Source organism: Rhinopithecus bieti, unplaced genomic scaffold, assembly GCF_001698545.2.
Source record: "Rhinopithecus bieti isolate Rb0 unplaced genomic scaffold, ASM169854v2 scaffold_13349, whole genome shotgun sequence".
Lineage (NCBI taxonomy): Eukaryota > Metazoa > Chordata > Mammalia > Primates > Cercopithecidae > Rhinopithecus > Rhinopithecus bieti.
In genome coordinates, this window is record NW_016807772.1 from 948,448 (window position 1) to 972,010 (window position 23,563).

The 23,563-nt window shown below is 38.8% G+C and overlaps 1 protein-coding gene across 3 annotated transcripts in view; it reads left to right on the forward strand.

Annotated features, from left to right (window-relative positions):
- PGCKA1 (PDCD10 and GCKIII kinases associated 1) overlaps window positions 1-23,563 on the forward strand; it is a 134,594-nt gene that overhangs the window by 521 nt on the left and 110,510 nt on the right. The gene's annotated exons all lie outside the window — the stretch shown is intronic.

Sequence of the window (23,563 nt, forward strand, 5' to 3'; positions counted from 1 at the left end):
CCGCCGCCGCCGCCGCCGCCGCCGCCACCGCCGTCCGGTCCCAGGTAGGGACAATCCCCGCCCCGCGCGCGCGAGGAGGGCTTGAGTCCTGTGGAACTTGGCTTTGGGGCGCGCTTTCCCCACTTCACTCCGAGGCGCCTACTTTTAATTTTAATTTCTTGATTTGCTTTTGCCCTGGAAAAAAAAAATTAGAGACGCAATTCGAAGTTTGACGACTTCGGGAAAAGTAACGTAATTCAACAAAGGGGCTCTAAAAGGGGCAAAACTGGGGTGAGGGAAGGCGGACTTTTACAGATTCCCAAAGCTAAAGACCAAGGTGTTTGTAAAGCTTGGCGACTAATTGGTTGTGTGAAACATTTTTGCTTTTAAATCCCTAATTAATGAACTTTCAATGGTGCATGCGAACTTGAAAACACTGCCAGAGATTTTCCCTTAGATCTGTGCCCTCCTCCCCATTTAAAGTATGTTTTTTAATAAAAAGGAAATGGAATGTGACCTCTGCTGTTTCTTTGAAATGTCCTTGGGTCCCCGGTATTTGCCCCCCAGGGGTGCTGGCGGCCTGGACGGTGGGCAGGGGTCAGGGAAGAGGTCATGGTGCCAGGAGGCCTCACGTAGTGAAAAGAGGGTGCCAGGTGCAAACAGTTAAATAGTCACAAACTGTTTGCTAAATATTTAATAATTAGGCAAGCATCTCCCAGGTTGGTTACTTAGGTTGCATTGACCTTGGCAGCCCTGATGAGGCGAGATTTTCACAAAGTACTGGTCAAGAATTTTTCCAGTGATAAAAGGCAAGAATCAATACTTTTACCCCAGCATGGCAATTGACCTTAAAACAAAATTAAAACCCCTCTGATGACTTAGTACATTTTAAGTTACTTTCCATGGTGGCATAGATACCTGCCATGATAGATATTTGTTCTGTGAATTTAGAGGAAGTCTGTTCCAGAAGTGGTACAGATCATTGAAGAATAGGGCGTTTATTTTCTTTCTGCCACTACTTATGGGAAAGAATTACTGATGGTCCTTCTTGCCCTGGTTTGTGGATGTCCTTGGTGGTTGCAATCAAGCAAGCTCTTATGAGGAATAATATCTGGAGAAAAGACGAGAAGCATTTGAGAGCTGAATGAGAAAGAAATGGAAAAAGTTACTGCTTTTAAACATAATAGAGTCTGTATTTGCTGCCCAACCCTCCCCCTTCCCCATTTAATCCTTCAGTTAATACTATTTTAGGAAGGATAAGACAGATGTTAAAGATCGTACCACCTTACTGGTCCCAGCTGTGAAACACTGTCAGGAGGCAGGTAATTGAAACAAGTTACATAATTGAAACAATTTGAAGCTCAAAGGTAAAGTTAAGTTCCGGAATTATTTGTATTTCCCTAAAGTGTAAAGAGTCAGCTAACAGCAAGCTGCCTGGGTCACTGAGCAGAAATGGAACAGATGCTGAGACAGCAAGGGAAGGTGTGGCTGACTTCTCTTCTTGGCCCACTCTGTGTCTATCTGATCCTGCTCCGTGCATTTATTCAGCACGTATAATCCTGGTCCTGAATGGCTCCAGAGATTTAGATATATAATGATACCTAAAGAGAAATAGGGCCAATCTTTGCTGTGCTTCAAAGAGCTTTTTGGATATCTGGGATTGAAGACAAAAACTTGCATACCAACTCAACATGTTCCATTATCCTAAACATGGAATGATTCCCTTGACTTCCCACCCAAACCCTCTCTGAGCCTGGAAATACAACCTGGCTAAGCTCCGGCCAGAATCCAGTTGCAGCCCAAGGGCAGAGCCCAGGTAGGGCCGGCCCCTTTCCTCCTAGAACAGCCCGCTCTTGGTGCCCAGAAGCCCATTCACTGTGCTTCTTGGAATGGACGCCAGTTTCCAAATAATTGAATACCAGCCTCCCAGTAGCTGGGTTTCCTCTCCCTGGACTGTGTTTCACATTCGCCTAGTTACACAATTTTTCTGATAACCCTGAATCTTGGGATCTTTTAGAGTCTTGATTAAATAGTAACTAGTACCTATGTCCTGCTTTTCTTTCTCGGTCATTAGACAGATTTTCTTTCTGGTTGTTCTTTTTAGTCATTAGATTACATGCTTACAGAGAGACTTTGTAGGTGTGTAGAAAAGAGTTGGGAAAAGTTAAAGGAGTCATCCTAGGGGAAGCAGACTTGGAGTCTTCACCTATGTGCAGGTCATTCATTTGTAGCCTTTCTCGAGTGCCTGCTCTTAACCACTGAGCCATCCTGTCTCTAGTTGTAGCCTTTGTTACTCTGACTGCTATTTAAGGGAATAAACTGAGAATGAAATCATTCATCTACTTGTACCCTTTTCACCCAAGAATATCATAGTCCCACAGAGGTTAGGTAAAATCTTCAGGACTGTAGATTATCAAATAATCCTTTCCTAAAACATATGTAAAACACCAAGCCAATGAATATGTGTCCTGAAGCAAAAAATTAAAACTCTGACTCGGTGTTGTCGGGCATTGTAGAAAAGATGTTCCTGAGCTGCAGTGAATATTAACAAATGACAAAAGGAATATTGTATCTCAAACTTTATCACAAGTGGTGAACTCTGTTCTGTTCAGTGTACAAGTGGTTCTCCAAACTTTAATGAAACCCTGACCTGACCTTGGAGACATCATGTGTGTAGACCCAGAGACACCAGATAGTTGATGAGTTTTGGGGACACAGTCCTTGTCTTCAGAGATCCTAATATCTTGGGAGAAACCATTGAAGGATCTTAAGCAGAGCATATCTTTATTTTAGAGAGTTCGTGCAGGCTGCAATGAGAGTGAAACAGTAAAGATAACAAACAAGACCAAAGGCAGCTGCAGCAAAAATTTACATTAGAGAAGAGAGAGAAGTGAATTGATTCAAAAGATAGTTAAAGAAGCGCTGGTATTTAAGGTTTTAACTGTAAGAACCCATTAGGTAACTTGAATCTCTGACGTCAATTTACGTGTCATTTCAAAATACATTTTCTCCAGGTAGGTAAATGTAAGCCACGTTTCATTGCAATGTTCTTCATGTGGATTCTAGTTCCTCTAGAGCTCCTCATGGTTTTTAATCACAGAAAAAAAGTTTCTGATAAATAGCCAATTGTATTTCACATTTTCAACAACCTAGTGTTTCTTTCTCCAGACTTCAATATCTACATCTGAAGGCAAAGCTAAAGTAAACTGTTGCCCTCATATTATATACACATTCTCTGATTTAGCTTAACTCCTTCTGGGAGTAAAAACACCCTGACATTTGATTGTTTAACTTTAGTGGAAATGGACAGTAGAACAGCCTTTCTTTTTTATTGTTTTCAGTTGACCACAACATGGCCAGCTAGATGTCACAGAGAGGACTGTATTATATTTGTAAGAGTATTAGTAACATGTGAGAGGCCTCTGAGTGAACAAAAGTCACCTTGGTTATTGACTCAGTGCCACATGCATAGCTTGTTAATACAATGTGTATTTGGATATATTTTAAATTTATTAATTCACTTGATCACTAGTTGTAGAGTAGATGTCTACACTCAGGAGTTTTGAAATTTGATTTTGGTGTTAATTCTTTTCCCTCATTTGATAACTGAGTATCATACATATCTTGGTTCCTAACATGCAACAAATACAGAGATTTGATTCTATATAGCTGTAAAATAGTATCGCTTTTATTTGGTCTGATTGTCAACAACCTTAGTCCTCCAGAATATGTATTGTAATCTAGAAATGCATAAAAGAAGTCCCCTGCACCTTCAAATTCTTATTAAGAGCCATGTACTTAAGATTCCCACTAGAACTTATTTGGCATTATTTCATTTCTGATTCCTAATGAGCTTGGCTACCTGGGTTCGTGGTCCACAGCAAGGAGATCTACTTTGTAGTTTCAATGTACAGCTCTTATGGTAAGTGTGAAATGTGGTTACAGCAAATGCTAGGCAGCAAAGACAATACAGTGAAGGTGGTCTGTGATTAAACCCTAAGTCTACAAGCAAAATGTTAAATCGTGTTCAAAACTATCTGTTAGAAAGGAATAAGTACTGCATTTTGGTAAAAGGAACCCTTGATCCTTTTTAGAGCTGGGAAATAACCTTAAAAGTTACTTGGTCTAACCACCTTAATTTACAGATGAGGAAACTGAGTCTCAAAGAGGTTAAATGATTTGTCCAAAGTCATACAGCTGCCCATTGGAAAAGCTGCTGGGACCAGAATCTCAGAGTCCCAATTCCTAGTTTAGTCATCTTCCTACTTCTGACTAAAAAGCACAAATGTTAGTATTATAAAAACTCATTCTATATTAAGTATAATATTGTCCAAAACATAGCCACTGTTTATTGAGAAATTACTTATATATTCAGTATCAGTTATCTATTGCTGTGTAACAAATCACCCCAAACATAATGGCTTAAAATAACCACCATTTATTGAGCTTGTACTTCTGTAGATAAGCAGTTTGGGTGGGCTTGGGTGAGCAAATTACTGTCTTTTCCAGGTTCCTTCATGCATCTGTGGTCACCCAGGCAGCTCTGCCTCTGAGTATTGGCGGACCATCAGCCATGTCACATGGGGAGCAGCTGAGCCTCACATCTTTCATGATTTAGCAGGCTAGCCTGGGTTCATCACATGTTGGCTCAACTTGGTTGCAAGAGAGAATGGAAACAAGGCCCCTTGAGGCCTAGGTTCAAGCTGACACAGCTCACTTCTACTCCAGTCTATTTCAAAAGCAACTCAAGAAGCCAGTTCAGATTCAAGGGCTGGAAAAAGACCCCACTTTTTAATGGGAGGAACTGCAGAGTTACATTAGAAAATGGCATGGATTCAGGGAGGGATGGAGAATCATGGCCTTTTTTCACAATTTATAATATACACCTTGTACCTTATGTAACTTGTCTAGCTTAATTCTCACAATAGCACTAAAGGTTAGGCAGAATTCCTATTTTACAGGTGAAGAAACTGAGAACCAGACATGTTAGTCTGGATTAGGCAGGACAGATGGCGAGTGATGAATCCAACACTAGGACTTGGGTGTGTCTGACTCCAAAGCCTGTGCTCAGAACCACGACGGAGCCCTGCCTCCCTGCATTATGGTGCGGTGACGGGTGGTGGTATTACTAAGTATCATACAGCTCAAGAGTTTTGCATGAAAAAAAAAATCAAACTTTAGTAAAACTTTTTCTTGATTTATATGCTAAGAGAAATAATAAATAGTATCAAACATGCTTATGCCCTCAAAGAACATATGGTCTCATTTATATGTAGTTGCATGTGCACACATGTTATTTAAGCAATAAAATTCCAAGTAAAGAGAAATAAGACTGGATAATCAGAGAAGCTTAATAGAGGATGAAGTGATGAGTTCAGGGGAGCCAAGAGAAAGCCCTATTTGGAATAGTATCTGTTAATATCAAAAGATCCTCAAATCATTTATATAAAATAAGTAATATTCCCTTTATACAAGGGAAGTTATTTGCCCTAAGTCATACAGCTAAAACCTAATCAAGATGACATTTAAACCCATGTCCATGTATCTCAAAAAACTATTTCCCTTCCATTTTTTTTCCACTAAGCCAGTAAGCTTTGGTCCTCGAAGTGAGGTCCATGGACCAGCAGCATCATAACCACCTGGGAGCTTGTTGGAAATGCAGAGTCCTGACTTCACCTCCAGTCTACTGAATCAGAACCTGCATTTTAACAGGATCTCCCAGATGATTGCATAACCACAGTGAAGGCTGAGTCCTGCCCTAAAGGGAGCTCGGAGAAATGAGTTGTATTAAGATAGGTGAAGGAGGGTGGAAACCTTTTCTTTCTTTTTTTGCTTGTTAATTTTTTTTAATTTAATTTCAAGTTCCAGGATACATATGTAGAACATGCAGGTTTGTTACATAGGTAAATATGTGCCATGGTGGTTTGCTGCACCTGTCCACTCATCACCTAGATATTAAGCCCTGCATGCATTAGCTATTTATCCTGATGCTCTCCCTCCCCCTTCCCTCCCTACAGGCCCCGGTGTGTGTTGTTCCCTTCCCTGTGTCCATGTGTTCTCATTGTTCAACTCCCACTTATGAGTGAGAACATGTGGTGTTAGGTTTTCTGCTCCTGTGTTAGTTTGCTGAGAATGATGGCTTCCAGCATTATCATGTCCCTGCAGAAGACATGATCATGCTCCTTTTTTTTGGCTGTATAATATTCTATGGTATATATGTACCACATTTTCTTTATCTAGTCTGTCATTGATGGGCACTTGGGTTGATTCTGTATCTTTGCTATTGGAATAGTGCTGCAATAAATATACACGTGCATGTATCTTTATAATAGAATGATTTATATTTCTTTGGGTATATACCCAATAATGAGATTGCTGGGTTGAATGGTATTTCTGGTTCTAGATCCTTGAGGGATTGCCACACTGTCTTCCACAATGGTTGAACTAATTTACATTCCCACCACCAGTGTAAAAGCATTCCTGTTTCTCCACAGCCTCGCCAGCATCTATTGTTTCTTAACTTTTTAATAATCACCATTCTCACTGGTGTGAGATGGTATCTCATTGTGGTTTTGATTTGCATTTCTCTAATGATCAGTGATGATGAGCTTTTTTTAAATATGTTTGTAGGCCGCATAAATCTCCTCTTTTGAGAAGTGTCTGTTCATGTCCTTTGCCTACTTTTTGATGGGGTTGTTTGGTTTTTTCTTGTAAATCTGTTTAAGTTCCTTATAAATTCTGGAAATTAGACCTTTGTCAGGTGGGTAGATTGCAAACATTTTGTTCCATTCTATAGGTTGCCTGTTTGATCTGATGATAGTTTCTTTTGCTGTGCAGAAGCTCTTTAGTTTAATTAGATCCCATTTGTCAATTTTGGTTTTTGTTGCAATTATTTTTGGCAATTTCATCATAAAATCTTTGTCCATGCCTATGTCCTGAATGGTATTGCCTAGATTCTCTTCTGGGGTTTTTATGGTTTTGGGTTTTAACATTTAAGTCTTTAATCCATCTTGAGTTAATTTTTGTGTATGGTTTAAGGAAGGGGTCCAGTTTCAGTTTTCTGCATATGGCTAGCCAGTTTTCCCAGCACCACATATTAAATAGGGAATTCTTTCCCCATTGCTTGTTTTTGTCAGGTTTGTCGAAGATTAGATGGTTGTAGATATGTGGTCTTATTTCTGAGGTCTCTGTATCTGTTTTGGTACCAGTACCATGCTGTTTTGGTTACTATAGTCTTGTCGTATATTTGAAGTCAGGTAGAGTGAGTGCCTCCACCTTTGTTCTTTTTGCTTAGGATTGTCTTGGCTATATGGACTCTTTTTTGGTTCTATATTAATTTTAAATTAGTTTGTTTCTAATTTTGTGAATAATGTCAATGGTAGTTTGATGGGAATAGCACTGAATCTATAAATTACTTTGGGCAGTATGACTATTTTCAAGATATTGATCCTTCCTATCCACAAGGATGGAATGTTTTTCCGTTTGTTTGTGTCCTGTCTTATTTACTTAAGCAGTGGTTTGTAGTTCTCCTTGAAGAGGTCCTTCACATGAGGGTGGAGGAGCTTTCTAGACAGGGAGAACAGTGACAGCTTGGACCCTGAGGCTGGAATCAATGCCACAGGTATGAGAGCAAGTGGAGGGATTGCTGGACTAGAGTAGGGGTGGGTTTTTGGCAGTAGAAGGAAGTCATGTGAGACTGATGGAATCGCTGTGGAGCCTGATGAAGTCTGCTTGTTAGAAAGGTTAATCGGGCAGTACTGAGGCTGGCCTGGCAGCAGTGACCCTGGTGGTTCTTAGGCTTTGCTGTCATTTAGCTGTGTTGTGAGGAGAGCTCAGACCAAGGTAAAGACGGAGGAAACAGAGGAGAAGGACGCAATCTGGGAGGCATTTCAAAGCACCTCCCATGGGACTCAATGCCAGCTTTTCTAAGGGAATAAAGAGAAAATGTGAAGATGATTCTGGACTGTCAAGTTCTGAACTGTGCTTCCCAACCTTCAGGCTGGGGTGTTATCTTTGCAATTCTTTGCTACTGTAAAAGAAGGATACTTTTTAGTGATTGTGGTTTTGTTGTTTGTTTAAAGGCAGCTTCCCCCATTCCTTTTAATTATAGCAGTTTTTCAACTTTTGCTAAGAGGTAATTCAAACATTAAAATTCCAAATCTCTATGCCCATGTAAATAGTGGGGAAATTTTTTTTTTTGGCAGGCAATTATTTGTTCTTTATGTAGTTCTGTTTATTAGGCCTTCCCAACTACTCTGTGATATCTATGTAGGTAGGATTATGATGATCATTTCACAGTCAAGGACACAGACTTGGAGATGTGATTCAGCCAAAACTTGAACCCAGGTCTCCTGGCTCCAAGCACAATTCTCTATCTGTCCAACTAAAGCACTTTGAGGTTTTCTACTTGGTCTTTGGAGGAGATTATCAAACTGATCAGTCTTTAGTTTACTTTGGTTTGACTTTTTTCATATACACTGTGCCAAATTCAGAAAGATGCTTCAAAGTTTATAGTGGTGGTTTTGAAGTAACTATTTCATGGGAAATTGAAAATGCTTCATTAAAAACTGATTTCCTCCCCTGCCTGATTTTCTTATTTCATTGAATCCATATGTTGATCCCAATGGCAACAAACCACACTTCAAATTTCAAACGATGTGAGCAATTTTGCAGTCCTTTCCTTTGTTTGTTTAAAAGATGAAAACATTTTGATTTTTTTTTCAATTCAGTTTTTAAGCCTATTTCTTAAGCAACAAAGCTGAGGCTCAAATGTAAAATACATCTGGACTAGAGCAGGATGGGAGGTACAGGATGGAAAGAAAGAATGAGGCAGGGCCTCAAACTACACACACCTTCTCCCAGCTCCCCTCGTCTTGACCTTAGATAAAAGCCACAAGAAATAGCAGGAAACTTTCAAGCTTAAACTCTTGGGATTTCCCCTGAATTTCTAACTAGAGATGTAAATTTCCTCATTATGAAATTGTCTACTTATATATCTGTCCGGGGACAGTTTTAAATGTTTCTGAATATAATTATACCCCAGTATATATAGTAAAGTTCTTTACTAAAGTAAAGAACTTTAGGGTAAAACGTATAATCGATTCCATGTTTGTATAGTGTGAGGCAGAGAGGATGCCAAGGACTGAATTTGAGGAAAGGAAGCAACAATGGAGTTCACAGAGAAAGCAGAACTTATTTAAATGCTGAAATGATCATGGTATAAGTAGGGAGACTAAAGAAAACTGTAAAATATGAAGAAATTAAAGCTCAAGAACGTGACCTTTTCTTATTCTCAGTTCCGTGAAGAGTTTTCAAAATAACAAAGGTGGCATTCCTGGCATTTAAAAGGGAGGGCTGTGCCCTCACTTTTCATATTTAGTATATGCTCCATTCTTCATTTTGTGAATTGGAGTTTTGAAAAAATATTATTGTAAAATGTTCTTATACTGGAGTGTCCATTCCAATTAGTGAACCTAGTGCCACAAAAAGCTTTTTTTTTTTTCTATCAATGTGTAGAATAAAACCTAAATGCCCTATTATTGAACAAGTATCTGTGGAGGCCAAGCACTGTGCCAGGTGGTGAGGATACAAAGGTGAACAAAATGGACCTGGACACAATCTCAGTGGGAGACAGGTATCGATGCAATAACCATGCTAGTGTGGACGGCTTCCCTGAGGAAGGGATGAGCAGCTGGGATCCACAAGGCTAAGTAGACTCTCACCTGGCAAAGGGAGCCCCAGAGAGGGGAGGGCGAAGGGCATGCTGAAATGCCCTGGGGGGATGGTGTTCTGAGAAATGTCTTGAGCACAAGGAGTACCAAGAGAGGTAGACAGTAGCCCCATCCTGCAGGNCCCTCCCTACAGGCCCCGGTGTGTGTTGTTCCCTTCCCTGTGTCCATGTGTTCTCATTGTTCAACTCCCACTTATGAGTGAGAACATGTGGTGTTAGGTTTTCTGCTCCTGTGTTAGTTTGCTGAGATGATGGCTTCCAGCATTATCATGTCCCTGCAGAAGACATGATCATGCTCCTTTTTTTTGGCTGTATAATATTCTATGGTATATATGTACCACATTTTCTTTATCTAGTCTGTCATTGATGGGCACTTGGGTTGATTCTGTATCTTTGCTATTGGAATAGTGCTGCAATAAATATACACGTGCATGTATCTTTATAATAGAATGATTTATATTTCTTTGGGTATATACCCAATAATGAGATTGCTGGGTTGAATGGTATTTCTGGTTCTAGATCCTTGAGGGATTGCCACACTGTCTTCCACAATGGTTGAACTAATTTACATTCCCACCACCAGTGTAAAAGCATTCCTGTTTCTCCACAGCCTCGCCAGCATCTATTGTTTCTTAACTTTTAATAATCACCATTCTCACTGGTGTGAGATGGTATCTCATTGTGGTTTTGATTTGCATTTCTCTAATGATCAGTGATGATGAGCTTTTTTTAAATATGTTTGTAGGCCGCATAAATCTCCTCTTTTGAGAAGTGTCTGTTCATGTCCTTTGCCTACTTTTGATGGGGTTGTTTGGTTTTTTCTTGTAAATCTGTTTAAGTTCCTTATAAATTCTGGAAATTAGACCTTTGTCAGGTGGGTAGATTGCAAACATTTTGTTCCATTCTATAGGTTGCCTGTTTGATCTGATGATAGTTTCTTTTGCTGTGCAGAAGCTCTTTAGTTTAATTAGATCCCATTTGTCAATTTTGGTTTTGTTGCAATTATTTTGGCAATTTCATCATAAAATCTTTGTCCATGCCTATGTCCTGAATGGTATTGCCTAGATTCTCTTCTGGGGTTTTATGGTTTTGGGTTTTAACATTTAAGTCTTTAATCCATCTTGAGTTAATTTTGTGTATGGTTTAAGGAAGGGGTCCAGTTTCAGTTTTCTGCATATGGCTAGCCAGTTTTCCCAGCACCACATATTAAATAGGGAATTCTTTCCCCATTGCTTGTTTTGTCAGGTTTGTCGAAGATTAGATGGTTGTAGATATGTGGTCTTATTTCTGAGGTCTCTGTATCTGTTTTGGTACCAGTACCATGCTGTTTTGGTTACTATAGTCTTGTCGTATATTTGAAGTCAGGTAGAGTGAGTGCCTCCACCTTTGTTCTTTTGCTTAGGATTGTCTTGGCTATATGGACTCTTTTTTGGTTCTATATTAATTTTAAATTAGTTTGTTTCTAATTTTGTGAATAATGTCAATGGTAGTTTGATGGGAATAGCACTGAATCTATAAATTACTTTGGGCAGTATGACTATTTTCAAGATATTGATCCTTCCTATCCACAAGGATGGAATGTTTTCCGTTTGTTTGTGTCCTGTCTTATTTACTTAAGCAGTGGTTTGTAGTTCTCCTTGAAGAGGTCCTTCACATGAGGGTGGAGGAGCTTTCTAGACAGGGAGAACAGTGACAGCTTGGACCCTGAGGCTGGAATCAATGCCACAGGTATGAGAGCAAGTGGAGGGATTGCTGGACTAGAGTAGGGGTGGGTTTTGGCAGTAGAAGGAAGTCATGTGAGACTGATGGAATCGCTGTGGAGCCTGATGAAGTCTGCTTGTTAGAAAGGTTAATCGGGCAGTACTGAGGCTGGCCTGGCAGCAGTGACCCTGGTGGTTCTTAGGCTTTGCTGTCATTTAGCTGTGTTGTGAGGAGAGCTCAGACCAAGGTAAAGACGGAGGAAACAGAGGAGAAGGACGCAATCTGGGAGGCATTTCAAAGCACCTCCCATGGGACTCAATGCCAGCTTTTCTAAGGGAATAAAGAGAAAATGTGAAGATGATTCTGGACTGTCAAGTTCTGAACTGTGCTTCCCAACCTTCAGGCTGGGGTGTTATCTTTGCAATTCTTTGCTACTGTAAAAGAAGGATACTTTTAGTGATTGTGGTTTTGTTGTTTGTTTAAAGGCAGCTTCCCCATTCCTTTTAATTATAGCAGTTTTCAACTTTTGCTAAGAGGTAATTCAAACATTAAAATTCCAAATCTCTATGCCCATGTAAATAGTGGGGAAATTTTTTTTTTTTTGGCAGGCAATTATTTGTTCTTTATGTAGTTCTGTTTATTAGGCCTTCCCAACTACTCTGTGATATCTATGTAGGTAGGATTATGATGATCATTTCACAGTCAAGGACACAGACTTGGAGATGTGATTCAGCCAAAACTTGAACCCAGGTCTGCTGGCTCCAAGCACAATTCTCTATCTGTCCAACTAAAGCACTTTGAGGTTTTCTACTTGGTCTTTGGAGGAGATTATCAAACTGATCAGTCTTTAGTTTACTTTGGTTTGACTTTTTTCATATACACTGTGCCAAATTCAGAAAGATGCTTCAAAGTTTATAGTGGTGGTTTTGAAGTAACTATTTCATGGGAAATTGAAAATGCTTCATTAAAACTGATTTCCTCCCCTGCCTGATTTTCTTATTTCATTGAATCCATATGTTGATCCCAATGGCAACAAACCACACTTCAAATTTCAAACGATGTGAGCAATTTTGCAGTCCTTTCCTTTGTTTGTTTAAAAGATGAAAACATTTTGATTTTTTTTTCAATTCAGTTTTAAGCCTATTTCTTAAGCAACAAAGCTGAGGCTCAAATGTAAAATACATCTGGACTAGAGCAGGATGGGAGGTACAGGATGGAAAGAAAGAATGAGGCAGGGCCTCAAACTACACACACCTTCTCCCAGCTCCCCTCGTCTTGACCTTAGATAAAAGCCACAAGAAATAGCAGGAAACTTTCAAGCTTAAACTCTTGGGATTTCCCCTGAATTTCTAACTAGAGATGTAAATTTCCTCATTATGAAATTGTCTACTTATATATCTGTCCGGGGACAGTTTTAAATGTTTCTGAATATAATTATACCCCAGTATATATAGTAAAGTTCTTTACTAAAGTAAAGAACTTTAGGGTAAAACGTATAATCGATTCCATGTTTGTATAGTGTGAGGCAGAGAGGATGCCAAGGACTGAATTTGAGGAAAGGAAGCAACAATGGAGTTCACAGAGAAAGCAGAACTTATTTAAATGCTGAAATGATCATGGTATAAGTAGGGAGACTAAAGAAAACTGTAAAATATGAAGAAATTAAAGCTCAAGAACGTGACCTTTTCTTATTCTCAGTTCCGTGAAGAGTTTTCAAAATAACAAAGGTGGCATTCCTGGCATTTAAAAGGGAGGGCTGTGCCCTCACTTTTCATATTTAGTATATGCTCCATTCTTCATTTTGTGAATTGGAGTTTTGAAAAAATATTATTGTAAAATGTTCTTATACTGGAGTGTCCATTCCAATTAGTGAACCTAGTGCCACAAAAGCTTTTTTTTTTTTTCTATCAATGTGTAGAATAAAACCTAAATGCCCTATTATTGAACAAGTATCTGTGGAGGCCAAGCACTGTGCCAGGTGGTGAGGATACAAAGGTGAACAAAATGGACCTGGACACAATCTCAGTGGGAGACAGGTATCGATGCAATAACCATGCTAGTGTGGACGGCTTCCCTGAGGAAGGGATGAGCAGCTGGGATCCACAAGGCTAAGTAGACTCTCACCTGGCAAAGGGAGCCCCAGAGAGGGGAGGGCGAAGGGCATGCTGAAATGCCCTGGGGGGATGGTGTTCTGAGAAATGTCTTGAGCACAAGGAGTACCAAGAGAGGTAGACAGTAGCCCCATCCTGCAGGCCTTGCAGGCCACATGCTAAAAACCAACTTCAGCTAACCTGGTCCTTCGTATCTACCAGGTTCCTCTCAGTGGATGTTAAAACCTCCAGAATTTGGAGGTGGGTGAGGATAAAGGAACCATCCTCATAGCCTCAACACGTGGTCTCAGGTTCGATTCACCCTCACAATCCAAGTTTGATTAGTAAGCAGGAATAAAAACAATTGTACATCCTGTCCTGTAAGCTTGGTGAAGCCCCTCCTATTCTTTTGGTTTCTCCAACTATATCTTCATGGAAAGTTTATGAAAGACAAATGTGACACTCTTCTGGCAGGAGAGTTGAGGTCACCTAAGAGCTTAATTTAAGCAGCAAGAATCCTTTGAACCAGCCACTGAATGAGCCATTTCTCAGAAACAAGCACTAGGAACATTAGGAAGGGTAAAAGATACTGGATTGCTATAATCTACATTGTTGATGCAAGAGTGGAAATGCCTCTCATAACACTATTTCTAGCCAGTCTACACTCATATAAAACTGATTTCACCAAGGAAAAATAACTTCTAACATCCATTTTGCAAATGCATAAAGTCCTTTGCGTTGAGTGGAAATAATGAAACTAGTGTACCTGTACAAGCCATCTCTGACTTCTGATAACATTTTTACTAACCATTTCTGAATATATCTTCCTGTTGGGGCAACTCATTTAATCTACAACCTAAAGCACAGATTAAAAACACACTCATAAATTCCAAACTGTCTTTGCTGACATATCATAAAGCAAGTTGCAGACAATACAACCTTATAGTTGATGGTCTTTATCTTAAGAACAGTGAGAAGCTATTGAAGGTTTTAAACTGAGGAGTAATAACATTTGCATCCCTGGGTGCACTGTGGGAAGTAAGAAGGCAAGACTTGGGGAGAAGGGATCAATTAAGGGACTATCACAGAAGAAGATGTTGACTCTCCTCTTGAATAAAGTAGAAGCAATTGTAGAGTGAGAAGTGGAAGAGTTCCTAGGATAGTTGATGAGATCACCAGTACCTGGTAATGGATAGGAAATGGGAAGTGAGGGAAGAGGTATCAAGATTGAATATTAGGACTTGGGTATGCAAGTTTTCTTGCAGTACTATTTGTGATGAAAAAAAATCCATATATCATCAATATATACAATATGTAGGCTGAGCACGGTGGCTCATGCCTGTAATCCCAGCACTTTGGGAGGCCAAGGTGGGCAGATCACCTGAGTTCAGAAGTTCAAGACCAGCCTGGTCAACATGATGAAACCTCATCTCTACTAAAAATACAAAAATTAGCTGGGCGTGGTGGTGGGCACCTGTAATCCCAGCTACTCGGGAGGCTGAGGCAGGAGAATTGCTTGAGCCCAGGAGGCGGAGGTTGCAGTGAGCCAAGATCATGCCATTGCACTCCAGCCTGGGTGACACAGTGAGACTCCGTCTCAAAAAAAGAAGTACAATATGTAGATACAGTGCAGTACTCTGCACTGATTTAAAAATGAGATATATGTGTGATGACATGACAGAAGATTCAGGATATAGTCTTAAGTTTTTAAAAATTTGTTGAAGAAAAATGCACTTAGTGTTTCATTTTAATAAAATAGTAATGATTATAATTAGCTCTTAACAGAAAATAGCTAGAAGAATAAATTTTAAACAAATAACAGTGAAGATTATGGGGCATTTACAAACTATATTTGACATTTCTGTACTCTGGATTTTTTGCAGCTCTCATGTTTACTTTTGTAGTCGGAGAAAGCAGACTTTGCAGAAGAGCAAACTGCCCGTCTTCTAACATGGAATCTTCTGATCCTCTGTTCTAAAATGATTGCTCCCTCTTCTGAATATCTTCTAGGCTGTTAGAGCCAAAAATGACTTTAGAGATCATTTAGTTCTACGTCCTTATTTCACACATGGGGAAACTGAGGTCTAGAAAGACTAATGGTGTGGCCAAAGTCACATAACCCTAAGTTAAGAGCAAGACCAAGACTAGAACCCAGGGATATACTGACTTGTAGTCTAGAATTCTTTCTCCTGCAAGCAAAGTCTCCTCTAGCATTCACTGTATCTGTGAATAATTTGACTTTACTTGGAATGCTTCATAAATAAATTTATCTTTCTTCTCCAGTAAATTTGTGCTTGAAAGTCAGAGAGTCAGTGTCCAGTATCACGTTCATGCATTGTAAAGCATGCATTACAACAACTGACAGGCTTCAGTTAGATTTCAGATCCGAGGCAACACTAAAATTCGAGGAAAAGAAAGATTCCCATCTGTGGTTTGTACTTACACAGCACTCTGAGGAGCTCGCTCATGTTCTCTCTCTGTCTTTCATACATACAGTAGGAATAAGTTAGTTGCCTAATTGGTTATGCGGGGGAAATGGACTTTGGATTGAGGACGCATCAGTAGGTACCTTCCCACTTGCAACAAAATACCAATATCCTGAACTTCCGGAAGGAAATGGCGTCGCTATTCAAGGCATACTTTAATCTGTTGATAATGTCAGTAGTTTCCCACAACTGTATTGAACACTTTCTCATCCTACAATTCTCATAGGCCCTTTTCACAGAGTGTGTCTCAGGGACTATTTAATATCTCACAGAGACACAACGAACCCTGGCCTGACTATGGGCCCGGAGCAGTGTTTCACATTGTCAACCCCTCATGTTGCAGGATTCAACCAGATGGAGACTTATGAATCAGTGTTCAGTGATGCAAACCTCCTCCTTTGACTGAAATGAGAAATCATGGCTACTTTGTTCCTTGCCTTGTAGCTCACCAGGGGCAATTAGGGAGTTGCCCCAGCCTGCAAAGAGCTGTGTTTGCAGCTGCAAAGTAGGCTCTCTCACCTCTGGCACCTCCTCCTTTTCTTCTCCTCCCCTGAAGCTAATCATGACACTTTTGTCTCTACTGAGCTCCACTTGGCATCTGGTGTTCATCATCTAAATGAGCTGCTATCTCTAGGAAACTATTCTGTTCTCTGCTTCCCATTTTGTAAATTTGGTGTGTCTGTTTCCAGTGTTTTATTAATTTATTTCAACTGAACATTTTCCATATCGTAAACATTTCCATTCTTTACATTACCATCTGCTTGATGTTTTAGACTCTGTATACCCCCCCACACACATGTTTGTGTAAGATTCAGTTCTAAAGTCTTTCAAACCAGTTTTCTTTTCCTATAGTTAATTCTGTGTGGGTTCACAATGCCTTAATTATTTAAGTATCCATGTAATGTATTTATACTTTTTATCTTAAAATTCGGAGAAAACAGTTAAGCCTCATAACTGTGATATTCCTTTAAATTGTATTAAACTAGGATTTTGATATACAGTCATGTGCCTCATAACAACATTTGGGTCATATACCTCTTATACAATGTTGGTCCCTTAAGATTATAATATTATATTTTTACTGTACATTTACTATGTTTAGATATGTTTACAATTGCCTACAGTATTCAGTAGTATAGTCACATGCTGTACATATTTGTAGCCTGGAAGCAACAGGCTGTACCATCTAGCCTAGCTGTGTAGTAGGCTCTACCATCTAGGTTTGTATAAGTACACTCTGATGTTTGCACAACAAAATCACCTAGCGACACATTTCTTGGAACATATTCCCATTATTAAGCAATGAATGACTAAATGATATAGGGAGAAATCTAAAGCACTAATTATTTTCTCCTCAGTCAGCTATAAGTCTGCCTTTCAGTAAGCTTACCTTGTTCTTTTCACAAATGCAGAAATGTATTTCTCAATAAGCTTCTTGAATACCAACTTCACATAGAGATTGTGTAGTAGTAATCAAGGAGAGAAAGCACAGAAGAGCAGCCAGTAGACCCTCATTGCAAGTAGAACAGGAAGGAATGTGACTGAACCACACCCCAGTGGATCTTAGAATCGGAAAATTACAAGATGACACATAGAAAATTCGAAGATGACAAGATTGTTGTGCCCTGGAGGGTTATTAAAAGAGCTGGTATTATCTCTATATAACCCACACCTGGACTGTATATGTGCACCCTCAGAAGTACCTAGAAAATTTTTTGTTTCTCACTTCATTCAGCTCTGCCCAGACCAAGCAATAATCTATCAGACTTACAGTATTCTTGGTATGACATATAGTTACTGAATTTTCTAGTAAAATGTAAAATATGTTGGATGGACAACCGGATGAGCTATTTGAGTCAGTCTGCCCTGAAACTCAGATTGACGTTCTCCATAACTTGACCCTTCTATATCTGCACCTAGACCCATTATCTGCTTTGCCACAAGAACGTTGATCATATTCTCTTCCAAATGGATAAGGCAAAGCATTTTTATGCCAATACTATGACACTTTGGGAGATATAGATTGTATGCATAAACACTGGGACATTTTGATAATGGAGATAAACACTGGGACATTTTGATATTCACTGATTCAGTGATAAATTATTATTGACTCAACATATATGTCTTGAACATCTCCCAAATTAAAACTGCCATGAAGGAGTTAGAACGTAGCGTCTGTAGATATAATTAAGAGCTAATACCAGGGAACTTGTTTTTGTTTCTTAATATCCACAAACAACAAATTAGTACTTTCTAGCCATTTGTTTTTTGATTCATAAAGTTTTGAGAGTTTTTGATTCATAAAGTTTTTTGATTCAAAAGTTTCTCACATTTTGAAATGTGAGAAAGAAAATCAATTACCTCACAATCAACTGAGACTATTTTCCTGCTGGAAATTCCCAGTTGGGACTGATTAAGAAATGTGTGTTTCTGATAAAGGTACAGGTGGAGCCAAAGGATAAAAGGGTGCTGTGTCTTTAAATTTAAAGATATTTTATAATTGTCCTTGAAGCTTCTATTTTCATTTGTTTGCTTTGGGTGGGACATGGAAAAATATTTGCCTACTGTATGGTACTAATCTTCATGCATGTGTTTGCAAATTACCTTCCTTGTGAAAAGGGTATAGGCATTTCATTGATGATGCCTTTTCTTATTAAATATTGCAAATGCATAAATTTTCTGCACCAAAAATTGGTGAGTTCATTTTATATCTGAAAGTCAGGTTTAAGAGATGTCTCAGAAGCTTTAAAAGTGTGAAACCTTAGGAATTAAACATTGGGTTCTCTAGTTACAAATTATCACAGGAGCTACCTTAGTTATATGTTTAGTACTTTCATTGTAAACCAGTTATTTTCAAAGTTTTGGTGAACCCTAATATTTATTATAAATTACATTGTTTGAATAATCTTACTTTGCCTAAGAAGTTTTTTTTAAGATGTAGAAAATATCTTTAAATTATTTTGAGTGGCTGTGTGTGGTTTTCTTCCATAAATTAAAAATTTGAATAGTTCAGAAATTATTATTCACTCAACAAATATGTATTGAACATCTCCCATATACTAGAAAGAAAGTATGTCAGCCTTCCTGAAAGCCCACAGCATATTTTTCACAGAGAACTTTAATTTGCAAATAAAATTATTGAATTCTCTACTCCCACACCATGTACCTGATGTTTCTAAAAGAAAAACATTAACTAAATTTCACAGAGTTTATTCGAGCAAAGAACCATTCATGAATTGGGTAGCACTCAGAACCAAAAGAGATTCCAAGTTCTGCTCTGCAGTGAGCAGTGAGCTTACCTTGGCTAAAGTTGGAAGTAAAATACAGAAATAACTAGATTGGTTACAGCTAGGTATTTGCCATAGTTGAGTGTGGTCTGATCAGTTGGCTGCATGTGATTGGCTGAAACCCAGCTATTTGTTACAAAAAATATTCCAAGTTTTTGTCTGTTTACATACTAAATTAAGTTACAGTTTGTTATATAGGAATTCAAAGCACAGAGACAGCCTCAGCCTTTTGACCCCCTGCTTATTTTACTTTAACAGTATGTAAATGTATTCTATAATGAATATAATTTAATATATAAATGTAATTTTATTGAGCACTAACTACAAGCTAGGTATTATACTCTGGGATGATCAGGATACAGAAGTGAACAGAATCCCTATAATATCTACTGGGAAAGAGGAACATGAAATGATCCTTAAATAAAAATAGAATTTAAATTGTGGAACAACAGAGGAAAGATCAAAGAGGTATATAATATCCTTAAATGGGATCCTATTTAAATGATTTAAATAGAAGAGGGGAGGGGAGGGAGAAGGCAAGGAAGGCTTTTCAGAGAAAGTGAAGTGCTAAAAGTAGAAGAATGAAGAAAAGTTGGCCAGGGGAAAGGGTGGAGAAAATGGCTCTATATATGTAATTTTAAAATAAAGGGAGACTTCATTCTGGGGGCTAGAAACCTGGTTTCTAGCTTAAGAGATGCTAGCAACTGCCCTTGAGCCTATCTTAACTTCTGGCCTCATTTTCTTTGAGAAATCTGAGTTGGATAGAAGGATCTAGGATTTCTTCTCTTCTTTGATCTGTAGTTAATATGAATGGCAACCTTATGGGGAAGCTCTCCAGTGGCTCCCTCTGGGCTGGTTCCTGGAGCTGTCATCATCTTAGTCCACATTCTGTCGGTTCCTGGAAATGGGGAAGCTGCATACTGCCTGCGCCCATGCCAGACATTGGCTAGGATTTGCGACATTCATGCAGCTAGGCTTGAGCGACTGCAGCCTCCTGCCCCACCCATATCCACAAATTTATCTACATCTGCATCAATCCTTTCCTCATTCTCTCCATTCTCAGAGGATAAGGTGTTTCTTTTCCTGTTCAAGGCCAACTTTTTCGTGTGGATTTAACTTTTATCTTCCATCCTCTGGGATACTGCTTCACCAATTAATTCTGTCTTTGTCCTGAATCTATCAACTCTAACCAAATAAAAGTGGGGGTAAGGGGTGTTGAAAAAATTTATTTCTTACAAGATAAATATGTCTTCCTTTGAGTCTGTTGGCCACTGCCCCATCTCTCTGTTTCCCTTATTTAAATATAAAATAATATAAAATAAAATGTCCTAAAGAGTTCTTGAGTAATTGCTGCCTTTAACTGCAATTCCCAATTCCTTACTTCCAGTTCACTCAACATATTGCTATTTGGTTTTAGTCCACGTCGTGACATGAAATCATCAGTGATCAATTCTAATGGTCATATTTCACCCTTTTAATTTATAAACCTCCTTGCTACATTTCAAACTTGATCTTGAGGATGTCTTCCTTTTTGAAATTCTGCCTTTCCTTGGATGCTATTATGCAATTACATTTCTTACTCCTGATTCTTCTCCTATTTCTATGACCGGTCCTATTGACCAGTTATCAAGTTTGACCCTGAGGTTTTCATGATGCAGAATCCAGTTGCATGTTCTGGACTGTCTATGAGTTATGTCTGCAAGGAAGAATGTACAAATAATTCTGAGTAGGATTAAACAGTAATCAGATTCATTGATTCAGGTCAACTGGCAAGGTAATCTGTGGAAGGTTACAGAATCAAAGATGACTTGAGAATTAGATAACAAGTAATATAAATCTTGGGGACTTAGATGAGAAGACTGAACCTTTTGTAAGATATACAGTCTTCATTAAAGCAAATATACATAGGGAAAATTAGATCCTAAATCCCAGGCTAACTTGCTAGTGAAAATGCACTAAGAAGGTAACCCCAAATTTTGGGGGAAAAGCAAAATTATTTCCTTATAATACAGTGTTCTAACTATGGGAAAACTTAAAATTTAAGTGTAAATATGATGGACTAAATAAAATCCAAAATATTTATACTTTTATATAAGTTTGGGGAAAGTATGTAATATTTTAGATATTCATTATGTTTTAGATAATGTGTTGATATGATTAGCCTTGTGATATCTAATATAAAATATGTCATTTATGATTGAATTAGATTTTGTATTTTAAGTTAAAATATTAAGATAATTTTGCTGTATTTAATGCTATATTGAAATGTTTAATGTCTGTGACGTTAACCAAGTTAAAATATCAATCTTAAGAAGATTGACAGAGTTTAGACAATTTTAAATAGAATATAAGATTTATAATTGATCTCAATTCAAGAAAACACATTTTAGATTTGTTGTTTTAATCGTTTAAAACCGAAGTGCCTGCAAATAATGTTTTTGAAGGTTGTAGGGGACACCCAGAAATCTTCTTTGCTATCTCCCACTCCCAAGCAGTAGTGTGTCCCTGGTCTCCTTTCTCCCCACACAGTTCTTCCCCGCCTTCTAGGCTCCCTGACCAACCTCTGGCAGTGTCAGCACATATGCACCACTCATAGCTCACACATACATGATGTCTAAATGCCTTTCTCCAGCCCTGCCCTCCTACACAGCTACAGATCCATTAAAAACTACTTCCTGTAGGGCAGATCTGCTTGCATATCCCCAGACCCCATCCAACTCAACTCACCTGAAATGCAGTCTATCAGTGCTCCACCTTCAAGCCCACTGATGTGCTCTCCTTTTTGCTGTTATCTCAGCTGATGACATCATCAAGTGCTCTTTCCTCTCTAGGGCAAAGATTGGCTTGGACATTACTATGGTTTGAATGTGTCCCCCAAAGTTCGTGTGTTTGAAATTTAATCCTCAATGCAACAGTTTTGAGAGGTGGGATCCTAAAGAGGTGATTAGGTGACAAGTGTCCTGCCATCATGAATGGATTAATGCCATTACCTTGGGAGTGGGTTCCTGATAAAAGGAAGGGTTCTGGCCCCCTTCCCTTCTTTCTTTCTCATGGGTTCTCTCTTGCCTTTCTACCTTCTGCCATGGGATGTTGCAGCAAGAAGGCCCTCATATAAAATAAAAGTCCCGCTGACCTTAGACTTTCCAACCTCCAGAACTGTAACAAATAAATTTCTGTTATTTATAAATTACTCAGTCTCAGGTATTCTGTTATAGCAGCACAAAGCAGACTAAGACACCTGTCAAGGTTGCCTCTCTTTGACCCCTCAGTGCCTACTACCTGGCAAAAGTAGGTACTCAAAAACTCAGCTGATAAATATGAAGCCCAAATAAAATAGGGAATGTCATGAATACCTGCTTTAGGATGAGTGGAAAGGGAAGACTCCATTATCATTTTGGTATTAGCTCATGGTTTCTTTGTCAAAAGGGTAGGAATAGCTAACATTCATTGAGCACCTACTATGCACCAATGCACCAGGTACTTTAGGTGATTTGTGCACATTAGCTGAAAGGGTTGGGCTCAGAGAGGTTAAGCAAGTCATTCAGGATGACAAAGCTAGTAAGTGACAGAGATGGTACTTAGTGAAGGTCTATGTAACTCCAGAACCTCTTCAGTGTTCCCACCTCTCCTCAGAGTAGCTATTTTCACATTAAATTAGATTTCCTCTGACTGACGTTTTTATGCAGTGGTATTACTGATATAACTATGAAAATCAAGTGGCATGTATGCAAAAACTCAGAATTTAGCGTGTTTATTAAAAATGAGTAGATTTTTTTTTCATTTGATTATAAAAGACTTCACATTTTCAGTCACAATACCAAGGCTTAATCATTTCAAAGATGAATACTGTCAGTTATGGAAGGTACATCAGCAGAATCAGCTCTGCTAACTTTCTTGCTTGACTTACTGATGATTTAGGAAAAGACTTCTTGAGTTTTCCAAATACTGTTAGACCAAGAAGGATGCATTTTAATCAAACTGAACACAAAAGGTTGGGTTTGGAGGAAATGCAACCACACGAGTGCCTTTTAAGAAATAAAATTGAGAAATCATCCTTCTAACACTTCCTCCTTCCCTTCCCTTTACACAGTTCGTAGAAACAATGCTCCTTTTTCTTGTGGAGCACTTCAACCCCAGCACAAAATTAATAAGAGTGGTAAAACTGGAACTGCAATTTTATTTCTTACCCCACCCCATCACCATGGAGAATAAACCCTTTAAATACAGGCTGCCAGGTACAAGCTAAAGATTGAGATAATGATCCTTTGCTTCAAAATAAACATTTTT